Below are 18,862 nucleotides of genomic sequence, written 5' to 3' on the forward strand. Positions count from 1 at the left end.
GGTTTCCAGTAGCTCTGGCATCTCATTTAACACTAGGTGGCTTGCCTGGTGCGGCATGACATGGACTTTCAGGCGCACATTCTTCTCATTGAAGAAGAGACACTAATTTGAATCATCACTGCCATCCCCTCTCCTCTTTGTTCCTGTCTGAACCAATTTCCATACAGTTTCAAAGAAATCATCAGCCCATGCAAAGGGGAAGTCCCAATGGAACAAGAACTACATTAGCAGCATAAGGGGGAAAATCTAATTTCCAATCCAGTTGCTTTGTTGTTTCAACCTCCAAGGAAGGTTGCTACATATGCACAACATAAATTAAGTTTTAAAACGCCACCGTGATTTAAAATTAATAAAAACTCTCATGGGGAAAAGGTGGTTTTTGGTACAAATCTCCTTACACAATTGAAGGTCAACTCCACCAGAGCTTGTGGGTGGTCTCGGTCTATGAGATCTCAATCATATCAGCCAACAAAATATTTCAAAATGGCATATATTCACTGACATCAATGCACATACTTTTTAATAGTTTACGGCGGATGAAATCTCAGTGTAAGGTGGTATCCACATTAAAAATTCTTAAACTACCTTGTTGACAGACCTCACTGTGATGTATTTTAATGCTTCAAATTAAGGATTCCATTTTGGCACGACAGGATATGCCAATGAGATTTCCTAGTGCCCTGCTTACTGGGATAAAACTTATGGCAAGACACCAGTGTGACTACATCATTAATTAACCTGAACCACATACCGGAACATTGCTGCTAATAAAACTCCCCTATAAAGAAAACATGTTTTCTCAACTGAGAATCCTGGAATGTGGGCCCCAGCAGAGCCACAGCCTTAATTAAGGAGATATTCTGATGTTGTGTCTATATTTGCAATTGTCATAAAATTTGGTCATATTTGGCTTGCTCTTCAACAAATTGAGTTCTTGAATGTGCTTTTTGGAAAAAGAAAATAAAAATGACATCCACATCATCAGGATTTGCAAACAACTATATGAAGGAAAGGATTACTTTTGTTGAGGCAGGGATGTATTATCTATGTCATTCTTGAAAACACACTCTGAGCTCTGAACCCACTATTCACGGAATCAGAGATCCATAGAAACCCTCCATTTTCTCTAGAAAACAAGCTGACAGAATCAGGAACAAATCATAAAGACAGCAGCCAGGTGAAACTGGGACTTTTCCAATCCAATCCACATGAAATGACATATAACTTTTTTATAGAGAACTGCTTGTGCAAAGCTTCTGAAAATGGTTGTCAATGTTTTCATGTCACCTTAAAGTCCTCCTATGAGGACAACAAGGATTAAAATCCCCTTCCTATTAATGGCGAAGCCTTTCTGGTAAAGAAAACTGGGTTTTCCATACTTCTATAGCCATACTACCAACAAAACCAGAAACAGAACCAAAGGATTCTTTGGCTTTTCCCTTAAGGCTCTTTTTCTGGTCCAACTCTGAACCCTCTATCATGATCTCAAAACATAGAAAGTTCAACAAACCATCTGCAGTACGCTTGAAGGAATAGGATTCCTGACAAAGGTTCAGGATCTTCCCAAATTGTAAGCACAATACCCGAATTTCATTCCACAAGCTTTTCAACTATTTGTGTAATTTCTGTGTAATTTCTCCTGGTAAGAAGGAAACAAGAGGTCTTAGTTTTGACAATATCCTTTATCAGGAAATTTCTGAGTTTTCTCTGGCTGTTCCAAACCTTGGTTGGATTGTTAAAAGTAATTAGAATTTTAGTCATTCCAATCTGTCAACATCAAGTGTCATCAATGAGACAGAAAGAAATGGAATCAGCATCATTAAGATCTGAACTAAGAAAATTTATAACTATGGTTTACTAAGAACCTAACATTATTTTTTTTATTGGATTAATGACAAATGTATGGAAACTCTAAGTGATACATTTTTTAAAAGGGGTAATTGAACCTACCATTCAACATTTAAAAAAAAATTTTCCTAGTTTTAATAAACATAAAAATGGATATTTGACTAAACCAGATTCAACATCCCTCTCAACCAGTGCCCTTCAGAATACTCAATCTTAAGCTATTTTCAACACCAGTACTATCAATCACTCATTTCTTTTGTATAAGATTCAAATAAAACATGCAGCTTGAAAAAGGACACAGAAGGAATAGAAGCAGCAAGAAGAGGAGGAAAAATAGCAGCATGCAAAACAGATGAACAGCAAGCATTTCATTCCTGTGTAAAAATCCTGGATGCCAATACCTCTTCTCAGGTGACACACCTCTAACCAAGGAGATCTATCAAACTTTGGGCAGCAAATCAACTCAAGGGTAAAACAGACACTTGGCCCTGCTCCCTACATGGAAACTAAACCTTAATTTTAAAGTGGTTTTGTCTATAATCATTTGGTAGTCAGCTAAGAAGAAAGATGGCTGCAACATTATTGTGATTCAGAAAGGTGTGGTCATGGAAGACCATCTTTATTAAAAAATCAAGTAATTAAGCATCTTATTGGGATGGAGTACCTCATCAATCTTGGATATCAAAACCTTTCCACTTTGGGACTTTTTACAGATATCAAAGGCAATGTGGGGTCACAGAGAGAACACAGACTGAAATCAGGAGGACTTTAACCAGCTCCTCCTATGTAATTAACTTTGTGGCCTTCTTCAAGTCACCTCCTGTTTGGTCTCTGGGTTCTCATGACCAAATCTTTGCTTGTCTAAAGGAAGCAAAGCATGCGGAAGATGAAATTTTACTATTCTGATCCCTCCACTTATAGGAGTCTTCAGGTATCTCCATTTCAGATTGTAGACCTCAGTTTCTGCCCAATCTCCCAGGTGAAATCCCAGGAAACAAGGCTGCATAGTTCTCCTTGAGGTGCTGGAGTAGACAGGTGTTGTTTTTAAGGATCCCCAGGTGACTCAGTGGTTAAGAATCCGCCTGCCAATACAGGAGCCACAGGAGAACCAGGTTTGATCCCTGGGTCAGGAAGATGCCCTAGAGGATGAACACGGCTACTTACTCCAGTATTTTTGCCTGGGAAATCCCATGGACAGAGGAGCCTGATGGGCTAAAGTCCATACGATCAGAGAATCGGACATGACTGAACGACTGAGCGTGCACACACACACACACACACATGCTTTGAGTAGGTATCAGTGCCCTTCCTGATAAATCTAGGTCAGGATTCACACACTCAAGCACCTACAGGGGCCAGGATTTAGTGTAAAGACTATGACAACAGAGATGGGTGGGAACTGCAGTAAACCTTCCACCGAGTTTTTCTATGAAATTGCTTACTTGAGGAGAGACCCATCTGGAGGAAATCACAAATGAGCAGCACTTTCATTCATCTTCTGCTCAGCTACCCTTGCCCAGCACCACACAGCTGGAATCCCTGCTCTCGAGAAGAATCTTGACACAAGAAAGGGAAATGTGCAGAGATGTCGCCATGAAATGTCAAGCAGGAGAGGGTGAGCGCGGACAAATCCACAGAAGCCTGGAGGCCAGGCACCAAGTTTTAAACCTCCCTCGGGCTAAGCACAGTGCTAGGTATCAGCAGTAGTTTCTCAGTAAATTCTTCTTAAATGAATTAAAAAAAAAAATCTTGATTAGGAGCCACTATTACTTATCATTCTGTGCTCTTCTCAGAAGCAACCAGATCAAACTGGTAGCTTTGTCAAGCAGGCTAACAGCCAGGGAGAAAGAACTTTGCTGGCATATGCAGGTACCACCCATTTGAACTCTGTCGGCTTTTCAGGAGCAGGTACTGTGTCTTGTCCTTCTTTTAAATTAATTGAACAATTATTTACTGAATCTCTGCTTTACATCAGACACTTTGCTGGAGATTTCAGGGAGTCCTAGGGCTCAATATCTGCCTACAAGACACCCATGGTATAGCAGGGACAGAGGGTTAGAAATATGTCCAACTAAAGAGAGTATGTGTGTAACTGATAATTAGGACAAACGGTGTATTATGGCATCACAGCAAAAGAACCTTTCCTGGAGAGGTCGGTAAAGGCCATGTGAAAAAGTCACATTTGAGCCAGACCTTGAAAAATGAGTGAGCTTCTGTTAAGTGGAGAAAGGGAGTAATAGCATTCTAGAAAGGGCAGGCAGACACACGAAAGCCCGGCTGTGTACCTGGAAAAGGATCAGCAGATTGATGTTTCTGATACACGGGGCAGCTATGAAGGAGCGGCAACAAACGCAACTCCAGGGCCTAGAAAACACAGTCTTTGGCTGAAAATGACGTCGCTTGCTTGCTCTGGGCTGAGTTTTACCAGTGTAATTTACTAAACAGCCATGGCTGTTTCTTTAGAGCATCCGGGATAATTCAGGGAAAGACAAAGAGCTCAAAAAATACTAGTGAGGCCCAATGGTCATATTAATGCTACCAAGTAATACTTCTGAACCCAATGTTTTACAAAGTCATCTGAGGCATTTTCCATTTCAGATTTATACTCCTAGTTTAAGACACACATATAATAAGCCTTCAAACGAGAAGGAAAGAAGAGATAAATATTATTAAAAGAAATCTTAGCTTAAAAAATGCAATTATATCAAGCACACAATGAAATTCAGCCCTGAGTTTCCTGGTAGCCAAGGCAAAAAGATCAACAGTAAGTTAAGAACCACTCGTCATCAAGAAAAAGAAACATCAGTTCCTCGGAAGATCTGTGTACACCAGGTTTAAAGCAAGAGCTGGAAGAAGACAAAATATGGAATAAAAGAGAAACAAGAGGGAAAAAAAGGAGATGATTAAAAAGTATATCTCCCCCCACCCCCTTTTTTTAAGGGCAAAAAAAAAAGTGGAATTTCCTCATTAAAACCATCAAATGTTTTGTTGGTGAGGGGACCAAAGGTTCAGCGCCTGGATGTGTTTTTCTCCTTTGTAGCCCCTTTCTGTTGATGTTTTTCTGGCTTTCTAAGCAAAGAGGAAACCTCACCCATTCCTGTAGACATGCATTTATGACCACATTCTCCTGGCCAATAACACTGAGCGGCTCCTTTTGGCACCTCTCAAGGGTGGAGCGTCAAGCAATTGGACCTGGTTATGAAGTTGCTGTTGCTACCGCTCAGGTTGAACGCTGGCAAGTTTGGGGAGGGCTCCAGGGCAGAGCTAACTCATTAAGGACAAAATGTGCAGGCACATTTGACCTTTGGAAATCCAGCCCTGGTGAGAAGCTTCCAGATTCAAAACAACAGCTCCAGGCTGGAAAGAGAGCTGGAGGAAGCGTACTGGAAGCGTACTACGAGCGCTGGACCCATCCCCACCCCCACATCCCCCTGTGACTGAGCAGCTCACAAAATCAATAGAGCAGCATTATTAACTCTGCAATATCATAAGAGAAGGCTCTGCTCTCTGCCTTAGTGGAGAGTGAAGACAGCAGAAAGGCAGGCTGGCTCCAAGGGAAAGGATGCTTCATTAAAGTCTGAACTCTCGGGAGGCAAATTCATCTAAGCTCTACAGATGAACCCAGTATTGATACAGCACCTCCTCCACTCCCATAAAAATCATGCCCTTGGTCAAGGAGAAGTCACAGAGGGAGACAAGTTAGGTCTGAATGACAAGGACTTATTGTTTGGTTTAGACTTCCAAAAAGTCATGCCAAGGGGCTAACCCAAGGCAAGTTTCAAAAACATCATAGAAATGTTCAGTCACAAGCTTTATAGCATCCCACTGTTGCTAATTTTTCACCTTGTTTTCCTGGGTCACGGACAAACACCAAAATGAACATTTTCAAATGTCAGCAGAAGAGAACACAGAGCCTCTGTTATACCTGCATGGAAATAAAACCACCAGCCCCATCCTTGTGTCCCTTCTGATTTGCTTAGGACTCCCAACCAGCTGGGTCACGGCTTCCCTTGCATAGGTCACATGACCCAATTCAACTGCCTCTATCACCAAGTCAGCGTCACCAGCACATTTCATGCACGCCTGTGGAACAGGGTGCATTTCATCCTTCTCTTCATGTGAGGCTGTATCTTGGTCTCTATAGTATCCTGCCACCATCCCTCAGGTATGACTGTAACTGTCACTACAAGGCTGAAAAGTGGCTCAGATGGTAAACAATCCGCCTGCAATGTGGGAGACCTGGGTTTGATCCCTGGGTTGGGACGATCCCCTGGAAGAGGACATGGCAAACCACTCCAGTATTCTTGCCTGGAGAATCCCCATGGACACAGGAGCCTGGTGGGCTATGGTCCATGGGGTGGCAAAGAGCTGGACATGACTGAGCGACTAAGCACACAGCACAAAGGTAAGCAAAGTGTTTTCAGATACGTCTTTATCCCCAAAGCCTTCCTCCAATCATGCAGATTAAGCAAGTCTTCTCTGTAAAGTAACAGTTATCGTCAGCGTCTCTGACTCTGGCATTTGATTCTAGATAGAAGGTTAAATATCCCTTGTTGCAAACCATACTTACATCAATTCAATCCATTTGCTGTTAAAGAAGCATCACTCTTTCCAGAAAGGTTTCTTTTCTTTAGCTAGAATCAAACAAATATCACCTGATACATTCATCGGTATTATTCACATCACTCAACAGGACACAAGGGCAACTCACCAATCAGTCCCGGGGCAGAACTTAAGGAACAGAATGCTTATCATATCTATATTTTTTAACACTGCCACCACTGATGACCATAAATTACCTGCTGCTTTTACGTATACAGGTTTTATAAGGAAGTGCTGCATAGTAACATACCATTAAAGCTTTACCTGACATGCTTAGTCAGAATCTCCGGCCTGCCATGATTTGCTATGTGACATGAAAAGACCATTAGCTTTTCCTTTTCTTTACTTTCCTCACTTTTTCCTATGAAAGGAATAAAATAAATCTATTGGAAAAGAAGATGAGGTTTAAAAAAAAAACCTTTGGAAGATAATACACTTACTCAAACACTGACAATACATATAGTTTATGAAGTGTGACAGCTTTTTTGTTTAGCAAGATTAAAATTCCAGCTACACACAGAGAAGAGAATTTACACACTCAAGAGGAGACTCATGATAAATGAAATACATGCAATAAATGAAATAAAGATCATAAGTATACTAAACCCAAAATGTTTGTTCCATTTTAGATTTCTTTTTTGAGTGTCAACTACACACTTCCAGGAAAAAGTTTTGAGAAGAACATTTTGGGGAGTATATAAAAAAGCTATGAGATGAGCAAGAAAATTCCTTAACTACTTTAGATGTGACTGGGAAAGTCACTGAAGAAATATTCTCTCTGACACTCTGTTCTTTTCCTTATACGCCAATCACAATGCATACATCCACATTTATTTAGCTTGTGGGTCCACCTCTAGACTCTAGCAAGGACAGTATCTGTTTGGGTCATTAATACATTCTCAGCACCGAGTACAATGCTTGGCATATCAAAAGCCTTCAGGAGAGGAAGAGAGGAAGGAAGAGAAGGAGAGAGGGATGAATTAAATTAATCAGTTAAAGAAAAGGAACCAAGAGAGTGATGTCACCAGGATAGCAACATAGGTGGTTCCTGGCTTCACAAGAAGAGCAACTATCAACTATTCATGAGATAATAGTTGATATCTGAGAAATCAGATAGAAACTGAGTCAATCACAAAGAAAGAGAACCAAACGAAAATCACAGAAGAAAAATGAAGTGTAACTACAAACACAGCATTCCCTACTTTCTTCTCAAGCATCCCAATGGTTAATTATGGAGGAGTATGACTGTTCCGACTCCTTCACCCCTTGTTGGTGGACGACAGACTCTGATCAGCAAGAGCCAGCTGACTTCAGGGACTAGGATGAGTTCTATTCTGATGTGAAGTGGCCAAGAAGAGGCAGTGGACAGGTGGACAGGTAAGGGACAAAGCGGTCTCCACACCAGCATTTTTGGAGACACGGGATTCTTCTGCTTTCATCTCTCTACCCCCACCAACTCTTCCTTGAGGCTACCTGCCTGCAGTCCTCAAATTCTCTCCATTTTTACTTGCAGGGTGAGGTTGGGGAATTCAGGACAGATTAGAACTGAACACACCCTGGGTCACTCCTCTTCCCTAGCTGCTCCCAGTCCCTTTCTGGCCGGTGTTCCTCAAGGAGCAAGGCCTAGGACCACACGGTCCCTTGAGCCCCTTCCCCTGGGTCAGACCAAGATAAAACCATCATCGCTGCCTCCTGTCTTCCTTCTAGGCTGGAGCCTGTCCCCGTGCTGTACTGGACTCCTCCCTTCCTCCGCTGGAACTCCTCGGAGGCACGGGGGCTCCCTCTTCCAAGTATCTCCCAGGATGTCCTATAAGCAAAGCTTCCAAACTTCTTTTTATCACTGTCCCTTACTCCGGCCCAAGAAAGATACTGTAAGAGAAGAGATTAAAGAAAAGAACACTATAGCCCAGGCTCCTCTCTTGTCATCCTAAACCCCCTCCTGGAAAGCTTTGCCCCCTGCTGTGGAGGAAGCCCGGAGGGGCCAGGTAGGCGGTGTGGTGCTGGCGACCTAAAGCTCAGTTAGACACACATTTCCTTCCCCTGGATGAGCAGCCTACAAGCCGTGGGGTGGGGGTGGGGAGAGGATACCGCAGCAGCTACTGGGATGCCAGAATGAGACGGCTGGGTCCCAATCCAGTTTAATCCACTTGAAACCTGATATTTAACCTCTAATCTGCCTGGTTCCTGTATCTATTTTCTCAAATGGGTTGGGGAGGGGAGATGTGGAGTTAATTTATTGGCCCCACTAAAAGAAGAGCAATCATGCTATAATTACAGACAATTGTCAGCAGTCCAAATTATTGATCCTCTCAAGAGGCTGGGTATTCTTTTAAAAGAACATAAGACTGAAAGAAAAAAAAACACAAAGAAAATGCAAGTGGCCCATCACTTCATCACCGGATTGCTCTTTAAAAAATTGAAAGTAATGAACACATGTGAAGGTCAAAAACATTTAAACAGAACAGAAAAGGTTTAAAAAATAAAATCTCCCTTTCTAATTCCCAACACCCTCTCCTCCTTCTCCCTCAAACTGTCAATAAGTATATCCTTTTATTTGAATGTATATATATAGACAATTTTATTTCTTCTTTTTTCTCATTTACACAAAAGCTAATTGACTTTTTAACAGCTGAGAGGCCCCAGCTACAAACAAGCTGGGGAGATATGACCTGGATTCCTTCTCAGTTCCCCCTGCCTTCTGCCCATAGCCCCTTTTGCCCCATAAGAACATCGTCCCTGTATTCCAAGGTATCCCCACTTACCACTCCCACCCCACTGCCTCACAGCAAGTCCCTCAAAAAGAACTAAGTCATCTGATAGCAATGGAGTAAGATGCCCTCATTGTAGGGAACAGAGGACTCTGTATTATTTCTTACTGTGAGTCTGTAATTATTTCAAAATAAAAAGCGTTTTTAAAATAAAATAAGTTAGCAGTTGACAGGGAAAACCACAGCGGAAGAACCTGAAAATACAATGTGCCAACATCAGCCCCAGCGTCTGTTGCTTCTTTCCGCCATGTTCACTGGCTAGGGTTGTAGCATCGGCCAGTTCTCGCAATGTCTTAGGACAGGTTTGATTTTCTTTAAAGAGCAAAACATTGTTTTCCAATAAAACTGTTTGTTGCAAACTTGAAAATGTTACCAGTAGATCTGAAGCAATTTATGTTTGTTTTTTTCCTCATAGCTGAGTAAGTCTCTACCCTCTTTTAAAAAATCAGAACTAAACTTTAAAAGTACATAAATATTTAAGTTTGCAGAGAAAGGTATGGCTCTCCAGATGGGGAGTCCATCCAATTCATGATCTCAAGCATTTTATGGCCACACTTCCCTGCAAATCATATTGATGGCAAAAATCCAGCTGCATACTCAAGTGTTTTGTCACATTCCTGACCCCAGAATCAAACTTCTCACGTGGGAGGTTGAGCCAAAGGTATGTCCTGACAAATCCCTACAGAAGTAGAGTCCTGTCCCTCTCCATCTCCATTTCCACTTAAAAGTCTGAAGAAGGGCAAACTGGGAGCTGTGAGTTTTAAGGAGCCCCTTAACTCTATCAAGGGTGAGAGGAGGGCCATGTGTGCCATCCAACCCTGATGAGAGAGAGTAAGAGAGGCCTGTGCCCAGCCACCACATGGGCTGCTCCTGCAAGCCTTCGCTTTGAATGGATGTCTTTGAACAAGGACAGAGCTACTCAATCCCCTACAACAGGGATGGGCTAAAACCCTAGAGGCCCTCGCCTAGACAGGGATGCAGATACTCCCTCATTTCCACCAGTGCTCCGGATGAGGCAGTATGAGAGAGGGCCTTTGGACCTCACACTCTGAGCTCCCAAACTCTTGTCAATGTGGCACCCATCTGAAGCAGCATGGAGACCTGGGCATCCCGAGTTGAAGAGTTCGTGGAGCTTGACCAACACAGTCAGTGTGGTCCTCATGTCAGAGAGATCAACCTCCCTTCTCACCTACAGTTATCTCTGACCAGGGCTGCCTTGGGCGGGATCAAAGTCCACGTCCCTGAGACTTGAGTGCTGCTCTGTCACCTCAATCCCCGTGAAGCATAAGCCAGCCTTTGCTGGAAGTCAGCTGAATGGTCCTGGTAAGTCCAGGACTTCCTAACCAGGCCAACTCCCTGTCTTACCATCGAACCACATGTGACAGACATTAATGAGTCATTTTAGCCACACAGACTTCTACTTTCAGGAGCAAACTGCCCCCAGGGTTCTCCTTTCTACACAAAACCCAAACTTCCTTCATCTCTGGGCATCAACACACACAGACACACACACACACACACACATCACACACACACACACACAATTCTTTCATGAGTGTGACAAAATATTTTGTTTAAAAAATTTATCTGAAAAGAATCAATCAAGCCAAATGTATTATCTTAATCTAGAAGCTTTGACATACTATAAACTATTTACTAAATTTACTTTCTCAAAATTTATTTAAAAGCTAACACACACACACAAAGAAATTAGAAATTATGTCCCCACTGTCAGAAAACCAGTAGGAAGATTTTTCAAAGTGCTGTAAGTAACGGACAAGAGCCCCACTTGAACAAGAAGCTACTATATCTGTGCTCAGAGCACTGAATAGAAATCATAAGGAAGAAGAAAGTCAACAGAGAGCGCTAGTTTAAGTCTGAAACTAAAGCCTCCGCTACCACAGAACAGAAAACAATAACATTATGTAGCATATGACAGTTTACAAAGCACTTTCACAGTCATATATCATTTGATTAAAATAATCCTGTTATTATAAACCCCACACTGCAGATGGGAAAATGCAGTTTAGCGATTTGCCCTGATTTATATTTACAAAGTCAGGACTAAATTCCAGTTTACTGACTCCCAAGTCCCTTGAATTCTCTACCACATCAGTATTCTTCATACTTCATTTCATCCCACTTTCATACATTTTGACCAAATCAGCATTCCATCTGTATAATCATTTCCCTATTATTTACAATGCCCCATGAAGGCATTGCATCTTATAACAATCTATAATAGAAAAGTGTCTGAAAAAGTATATGTGTGTGTATGTGTGTATATATATCTGAACCACTTTGCTATATACCTGAAACTAACACCACACTGTAAACCAGCTATACTATAGTAAATATTTAAGGCTGCATACATTTTAAAATACTTTTCCTATAAATGATCATCAATACAAATCAATCATAAAATTAAAAACAATATAACCAAAATGATAAATATTAACTTTTAGCTGGATGTTTGACTGTCAAACACTCTGGGTTTGGTTTCTCTTTTCTCTTCATTAAAAAGAAAGGAAGAAAAATGAAAAAGAGGAAGGAATAAAGAGAGGGAGGGGTGGAGGACAGGACAGAGAAGAAGAGGGAAGAGAAGGAAAAGATTATCAAGCCTTAAGGACACAAAGCTGAGACTTCCTCCTAGATAGTCAGAAGGACTGAAAGAAAACTGAAAGGGGAATAATAATAAGGCCTCCCAAGGTGATTCTGTTGTTATTTAATGTTGTGCTCCAGAGCCCACAGAGGGTAGCTCACCCTTTGAGAAGCCCTGCCTTGAGCCATGCTTCACCATGCATTATGTTACCATGGGAAGACATCTGAGATATTGAAATGGGATAAATTAGGAGTTTGGGGTTAATATATACAAACTACTATATATAAAACAGATAACCAACAAGGACCTACTGCATAGCACAGGAAACTATACTCAGTATCGTATAACAATCTATAATGGAAAAGGGTCTAAAAATGTATATGTGTGTATGTGTGTGTATATATATCTGAACCACTTTGCTGCACATCTGAAACCAACACCACACTGCAAATCCACTATATTACAATAAAAATTTAAAACAAAGTGTTTCAAGTAAAGCGAATTACTTGAAGGTCCAATACTGGCTTGGACTTAAATAGTACTCTCTAAAGCTCAGGCTTTCCAGCAAACTCCAGGAGGGAGTGGAGGACAGGGAAGCCTGGGGTGCTGCAGTTCACGGGGTCGCAACTGAAAACTACAGCAGAGCCCAGGCAGGTTATCTGCAAATCGAGGAGAAAGAAAAGAGATTGCGATGAGATGGCTAATAATCCTCAGATTCTAATATCTGCAAAATCTTAAACTCTAGGAACAGGGCGCAGAAAAAAAGAGATCATGAATGCAGAAACAAGAAGAAAAGACACACCTTGGGTATGAAGACAAATGATCTGCATTCTGTTTCTCTTTCACAGAAGAACTGTGCAAGGACATTTGAGGGCCACATAAAGTCTGCCTGCTTTTTTCTTCTTTCTTTTATTTTCTACCTTTCTTCCTTTCTAAAGATACTTTCCAGAAATTTTTTTTTTTCGGAAATATTTTAATAGCTGTCAATTCATATAGTAAGATAAACAACAATTAAGTTTTTAAAAATTAATAATTAATATATATGCTAACAACATAATGACGCTGGACCTTTACTTAACACACAGAGTTTTTTAAAAAGAAAACGCAATTGGAGATTGTAGCAAAGAAGGTATGCCCAGCATCAACTAATTCAATGGAATGACTGGCTTTTTTAACAGGAAAAGAATGACTTGAAAATCGCCAGCCGGTCAACCTAAATGATATCTTTAGTAATATCAGGGAGCCAATACAAAAGAATAAAATTTTTTAAACACCCCAAATGTAGAATAGCATCCTGAAAGCATTAGAAAAATGAAGGCCAAGTGCCTTGCTGGCAGTATTTGAGTGCCAAGGGCAAAAAAAAGCCAATTACTTGATTCTCAGGAAAGTACTTTATTATAATGCCCCAGAGTTCTTCACACAAAAAGCATCACTTCCTCAGTGAAACAAGTCATATAAAATCCACTTCCACAAAAAATTAGCAGTTAAAGCAGATAATGGGGTTCTATACAATATGCTTCTATATCAAGACTGTGAAACCTCAACAATGGATGCACGTTTTTCTTCCACAGAAAGGACTTCTCCCCACCACTGATCAGTTGTGTCTCTTGAGTGACAAAAGAAACCCAGACAATGGCAGTCATTTGTTAATGAGGGCTATCTGACCAGAAGAACTTTTTTTCTTTTTTGGTATTGTCTCATTTCACTCCCATTTCCACCAAGAAGAGGCTGCAAGTTCAGGAAACTTAGAGTCAGTTTCCAAATTGGAAAATGTTGCAAATACCAATAAGGAATAAACATGCTAGGAAGCAACTGCTCAGCCCAGGCGGGGAGAGGGGTACACCAGATGGTCCTCCCAACCCAGATTTCGATGATCTACAACAGAACCTGGATGACTTGGAGGAATTGAGATGCAACTTGGAATCTGCTTTATAAAATAGAATCCCAAACAAAGACGTGCAACAAGGCAGAGAAGTCTAAAAAGGAATGAAAATGGATTCCGGGTAAGAACAGAAATCAAGCCAGCTTGAGACTCATGAAGAAATAAAGTCTGTCCCCCAAATCACAGCATTTTTGGAGGGGAAGGTGACTTAGAGAGCTGACAGTCTGGGGGTCACAAACTCAAATGCACGCTCACCTGGCTAGAGATCAGAAACAAAGCAAGGTAGAAATAGTGGAGACAAGGTTAACTGAAGAGTGCATGATGTGTCTGAAAGCATTCCAATTAAAAAGAAAACTGAAATAGGTACGCTGGCCAAATAAAACAGCTCTCGAAGCCAGTTTAGCCTAGGAGCTTCCTGTTTGTATCTGATCATCTGACTGCTCCTCACTCTATCCTACTGTCTACACATGAGGAAACTGAGGACCAGAGAAGTCATATCATTTGATGATAAGCATGTAATAGTGTTTGCATGTAGCAGAGCCAAAATGCTAGGATTATATTACACACCAAGATGATGTTAAATGGAAAAAAATGAAAATGACATTAAGTCAAAAATCCTGCATGCCTTTAGGTCAGGTGTACTAAGTTCACATGGTTTATTTTTTCAGAGGCCAAATTATATTATCATTTAGTTAAAACATAAAGCTACTGAGAACTGGCGGAGGATGCACACAAGGAGAGGTTGTACAAAAAAACAAAAGAAAAATCCTAAGTAGTCAGAGTCAGATATTCAGTTTTTCAAAACCCAGTGTTAAGTCCATAATTATCTTTGTCACAACAGTCCTGAGAAAGATGGCAGGTGGAGTTCCTGGCTTCTATCTTCCAGGCAGTAAAAACGAGGGACATAGAACCCGCACGGTTTTATTTTTAAAGGATTCTTTAAAGTTACTGCTCAAGGTTCCTTCTAGATACTCCTCAAAAACCAAGGTAAGAAAAATCCTTTCCATTCTTGGTATTGGGGAATGTACATTTTTTAAAAAATTGGGTAAGCTTAAGACTCTTTAAAAAAAAAAAAAGTGAAATTCCAAAGGAAAAAATTTCATTGAGATATATTAAGTGGTGTGAAATCTCCCCAGGAAATCCATGAAGTCCAGAGAAGGATGACGAGATCCTCCCGTGGGGCAGCTAGAAGCAGATGAGACAAAGAACTGGAAATCTTCTTTCTGGGAGCCCCCCTTCTGCCAGCCAATGGGACTTTCCTTCCCTGGTTTCTGCGTCTAAGAAACACACAGACACTCCTCAGAAAGAGGAGATGCAGTCGGCACACACAGCTGGCATCTCTGACATAAATCTCTCCATAGGTACTGGGCTAAACCTTCAATATGAGGAAATAATCTTTGAGTTTTATAGCAGCATATGCATGATTCTTCCCCCTCCCCCATAAAACTCCCAACATGAACAACCACATCAAATTATTGCTTTTCAGAGGCCAATTCAAAAACACCCACTTTATCACAGAAAGAATATTCCTTGTGTATGTGAGTGCTTCCATTATGTCTTATTTGAAGGGGGAAAATGAAATAAAAATCCTATCGGAGATATTTATAGATCTCATAAAACCTGATTCACTCTCATAAGCTGCTGTAAGCTCAGTCATCAGGTAAGGTAGAAAAGGCAGGTGTAGTAACCGGCACTGTATTACAGTATATGTGCCTAATTCTGGCTCACAAAGAAAAATATCCATATGCTGGAAAAACTTAGGAAAAGTCATAAGTAAGACTGGAAAGAAAGGGAATGAGTTGGACATGTGCGTGAGCAAGGCAAGCAAATTCCAAGGGTATCAAAGGAGGCTGAGTTTTGGGGGGCAATGGATATTGTATTTCCCCACTAGTAAGCGCGAATGATTTCATGAAAGCTGCTCTAGTGGGATGGATAAAGAAAATACCATGCCTTTCCATCATTCACCTTCTCTTAGACACTCGAGATGACTAGGGCATTAGAGAAACCACTGATACTATTTAGAAAAAGAGCATTGTGATACTCTGCACTGTTTTCAATGGAAGAAGGATGGTTGAAAATGGGAAAAAAATTTGTTGAGTGGATCCTATGTGCCAGACACTGGGCCAGAGAGCCAACATGTCTGCCCTTACTTAGGCATTACTGTCTCCATTCCACCCACGACAGTATAGACTCAGAGGTGTTGGGTGACTTTCTCAAGGCTCCAACTCTGCCTGATTTCAACACCTCATGTAATTTGACTAATACAAACACTAAGACTTTAAGAAACCCTAGCACAAGGGTTAGTCACTCAGTCATGTCCGACTCTTTGCGACTCCATGGACTGTGGCCCACCAGGTTCCTCTGTCCCTGGGATTCTCCAGGCAAGAACACTGGCGTGGGTTGCCATCCCCTTCTACGACGGATCTTTCTGATCCAGGGATCAAACCTGGATCTCCTGCACTGCAGGTAGATTCTTTACCATCTGAGCCCTTAAGGAGCCCCAGATCGATCCAGTTCTTTTTCAGATGAGAAAATCAAGTCCCAGAAAGAAGACAGGCCAGAAAGCTTCCAAATCCATAGAGTTCCATTGAGTCCCAAGCCATGACCTTTGGCTTCTGCCTTGGTGTCTCTTTCCTAAGAAGGAGTTAGTATAAATGTAGAAATTCAAGAGTCCTGAGCATACTGCCTGGGCTCATTCTGAGCCCAATCTGGCTCAGCCAGTCTTCCAAGTTGTGTGACTTTTGGCAAGTCATTTAATAACTCTCACCTCAATGTATCCATCTGTAAAAGGAGGATTAAGCAGAACATGTATCTCACCGGGTTGATGTGAGGGTTAAATGAAATGATGTATATAATGTGCTCAGATGAGATCATCTCTAGGAAGTATCTGATACCTATTTGATATTATTCCTGGAGGAGGGCATGGCAGCCCTCTCCAGTACTCTTGCCTGGAGAATCCCATGGGTAGAGGAGGCTGGTGGGCTACAGTCCACAGGGTCACAAAGAGTCAGACACGAGTGAAGCAACTTAGCACAGGTATTATTATGATGCTTGCTATGGTGATAGATAGAATGGCCAAGTTGAAAGAAGGAAGAGGAAAGAATGTTCCACCACGGGTTTTGCAACTCATCTGCTTTGCAGTCACACGAAGACAACTTGCTTCATCTTCCTCTGCCCTGTTTTTCTCACCTCTGAATGGGAAATTCTGTAATATCTGCCTGTTCCTTAGTTACAGAAAGAAGGTGCCAGTGACAAGAGATCCTGATCAAAACACCCTGAGTCCTTGAGAGCAAAAGCTCAATACAGATGTCTGTTAGGCTCTTACAAGCCAACATGAACAACCCCATCACAGAGGAAACCATCTCTTGGTCCATGTTAAAGAAAGAAAGAAACTTAACACAGGGAGGTAAATGCACAGGGGAGGGCCGGGTCATCTTGGAAAGCAGAAGGCAAAGCCAAAGACTCAGTGTGACACTGAGCGAGCTGCGTCTGAGGGAGCTCACGGGAGAATCAGCTCTGCAGAGGGGGCTCCTCGCAGAAGACACCCTTCACCCCTTAGACAGGAGCTGTGCTCTCTGAACAGGGTCTGCAGCGGCCCTAGGAACAAACACTAAGAGCTCAAAGGGAGGGATGGGGCCATCTATTTCCACTCCTTTGTATGCCAAGCAAATCTGCCACCTCTCCAAAAATAACAGCCAGCACTGTGACCAGTCCATTGAATTCCCGCAACCTGAGCTCTGGAAGGTGAGCATGAACGCAGGGTCAGGAGCAGGCAGGCACTCCCTTGCCGAGCGATTGCTCCACGGCTAATTGCCGTTTTCACAGCTGGGTTGAGCTTTCCAAAAGATATCCTTCAACCCTGAGCTCTGCGCTCCTCTCCTGATGTTCTCTCTTGCCAACCATACCCCCATCAAAGACAGTTTATAGATGAAAGGATGCAGCTACAGTACATACATTTTTGCAAACATCACAGTTTGAAATCGAGGCCTTTCTAAGGTTTCTTTGTGAACATCACCACATGCCCACAGTCATTACCGCAAGAGCTAAAGCCTTCTATGGACGAGGAGGCGGCCTCCTTGCCTGAATGTCCTCATGGCAATTCTCCTACAGTTTATTTTTGCTCCTCTTACTAGAAACATAGGTCCTTTGAAATTCTTTATAAACAGAGTCGACTTGCAAACAGTAAAGTCAGGAAGAAATCTGTTGAACTGCTACCTAATACCTATCTGGCATCATCCAACAGATGTTCATGCATGCATCCATCCCTTCAAAACCACAGAGCGGGCTGAGGTAAGTGGAAAATCATGGTCGAGAGCCTGCCGAGAATGAATTATTTGAAGCACGGCACGGCTGGATTTTAGTGCCCACCACCACAAAGGTACCAGAAGTGGAATTTGACCAGGTTAAGCAAACCTCTAGTGGGTCAGAGGAAATGTAAGCTAAATGAGACTGTACTCAACACTTTAGGGTAAGGGAAAGCAAAACAAGAAAGATCAAACAACACTTGGACAGTTGCTATTAACCAAGGAGCTGGATGAAGTATACCCACCACTACCCTGCTTTATTATAAACCTCTTTTACACGTAGCTTCCAAGTTATACAAGAAAAAAAAATATTTCCGTATAAGGAGTAGCCAACTACAACTCTGATATATCTGATATCAACCTTCCATAGATTAATAGCTCAAAGCCTTGGCTGCATATTGGAATCACCCAGAAGATTATAAAAAAAAACAAAAAAAATGGATGCCTGGGTTCCACCCAAAGGACTACTGATATAATTGGTATTCTGGGGTACAACCACAGTTGTGAATCATTACTGCACACATAGTCAAATCTTAAGTCACAGTCATATCTTAAGTCCTAAATATCCACTGAATATCTACCATGTGCATGGCTTTCTAAGAACCTGAAGGGTTATGTATTAAAAGTTTATTCTCAGAATTATAACCAAGGCATGGACTTTGCTCCAAATCATACAATCTAACTGGAAAAACAGGGCAATGGGGAAAAAAGAAAAACTATATTACAGGACAAAACTGAAAAGCATCATGAGGAAGTAGAAAGTTCTACACAAGAGTGTAGAAACAGTAGCAATTACTGTTGGCAAAGGGAAAGGGAGGGAGTTTCCTGGACAATGTGGCAACCATCTGAAAGTCAA

At 41.6% G+C, this 18,862-nt stretch overlaps 1 protein-coding gene and 1 long non-coding RNA gene across 7 annotated transcripts in view; one reads left to right on the plus strand and one right to left on the minus strand.

The window, feature by feature from the left end:
- The window catches only part of KLF7 (KLF transcription factor 7), a 101,143-nt gene that overhangs the window by 72,709 nt on the left and 9,572 nt on the right, over positions 1-18,862 (minus strand). The window lies entirely within an intron of this gene.
- LOC139032133 (uncharacterized) lies at positions 7,646-9,588 on the plus strand. Its single transcript, XR_011484657.1, has 2 exons — positions 7,646-7,827; positions 8,158-9,588. It is a non-coding gene; the product is annotated as an uncharacterized lncRNA (long non-coding RNA).

Source organism: Odocoileus virginianus, chromosome 30, assembly GCF_023699985.2.
Source record: "Odocoileus virginianus isolate 20LAN1187 ecotype Illinois chromosome 30, Ovbor_1.2, whole genome shotgun sequence".
In the NCBI taxonomy this organism is placed as follows: domain Eukaryota; kingdom Metazoa; phylum Chordata; class Mammalia; order Artiodactyla; family Cervidae; genus Odocoileus; species Odocoileus virginianus.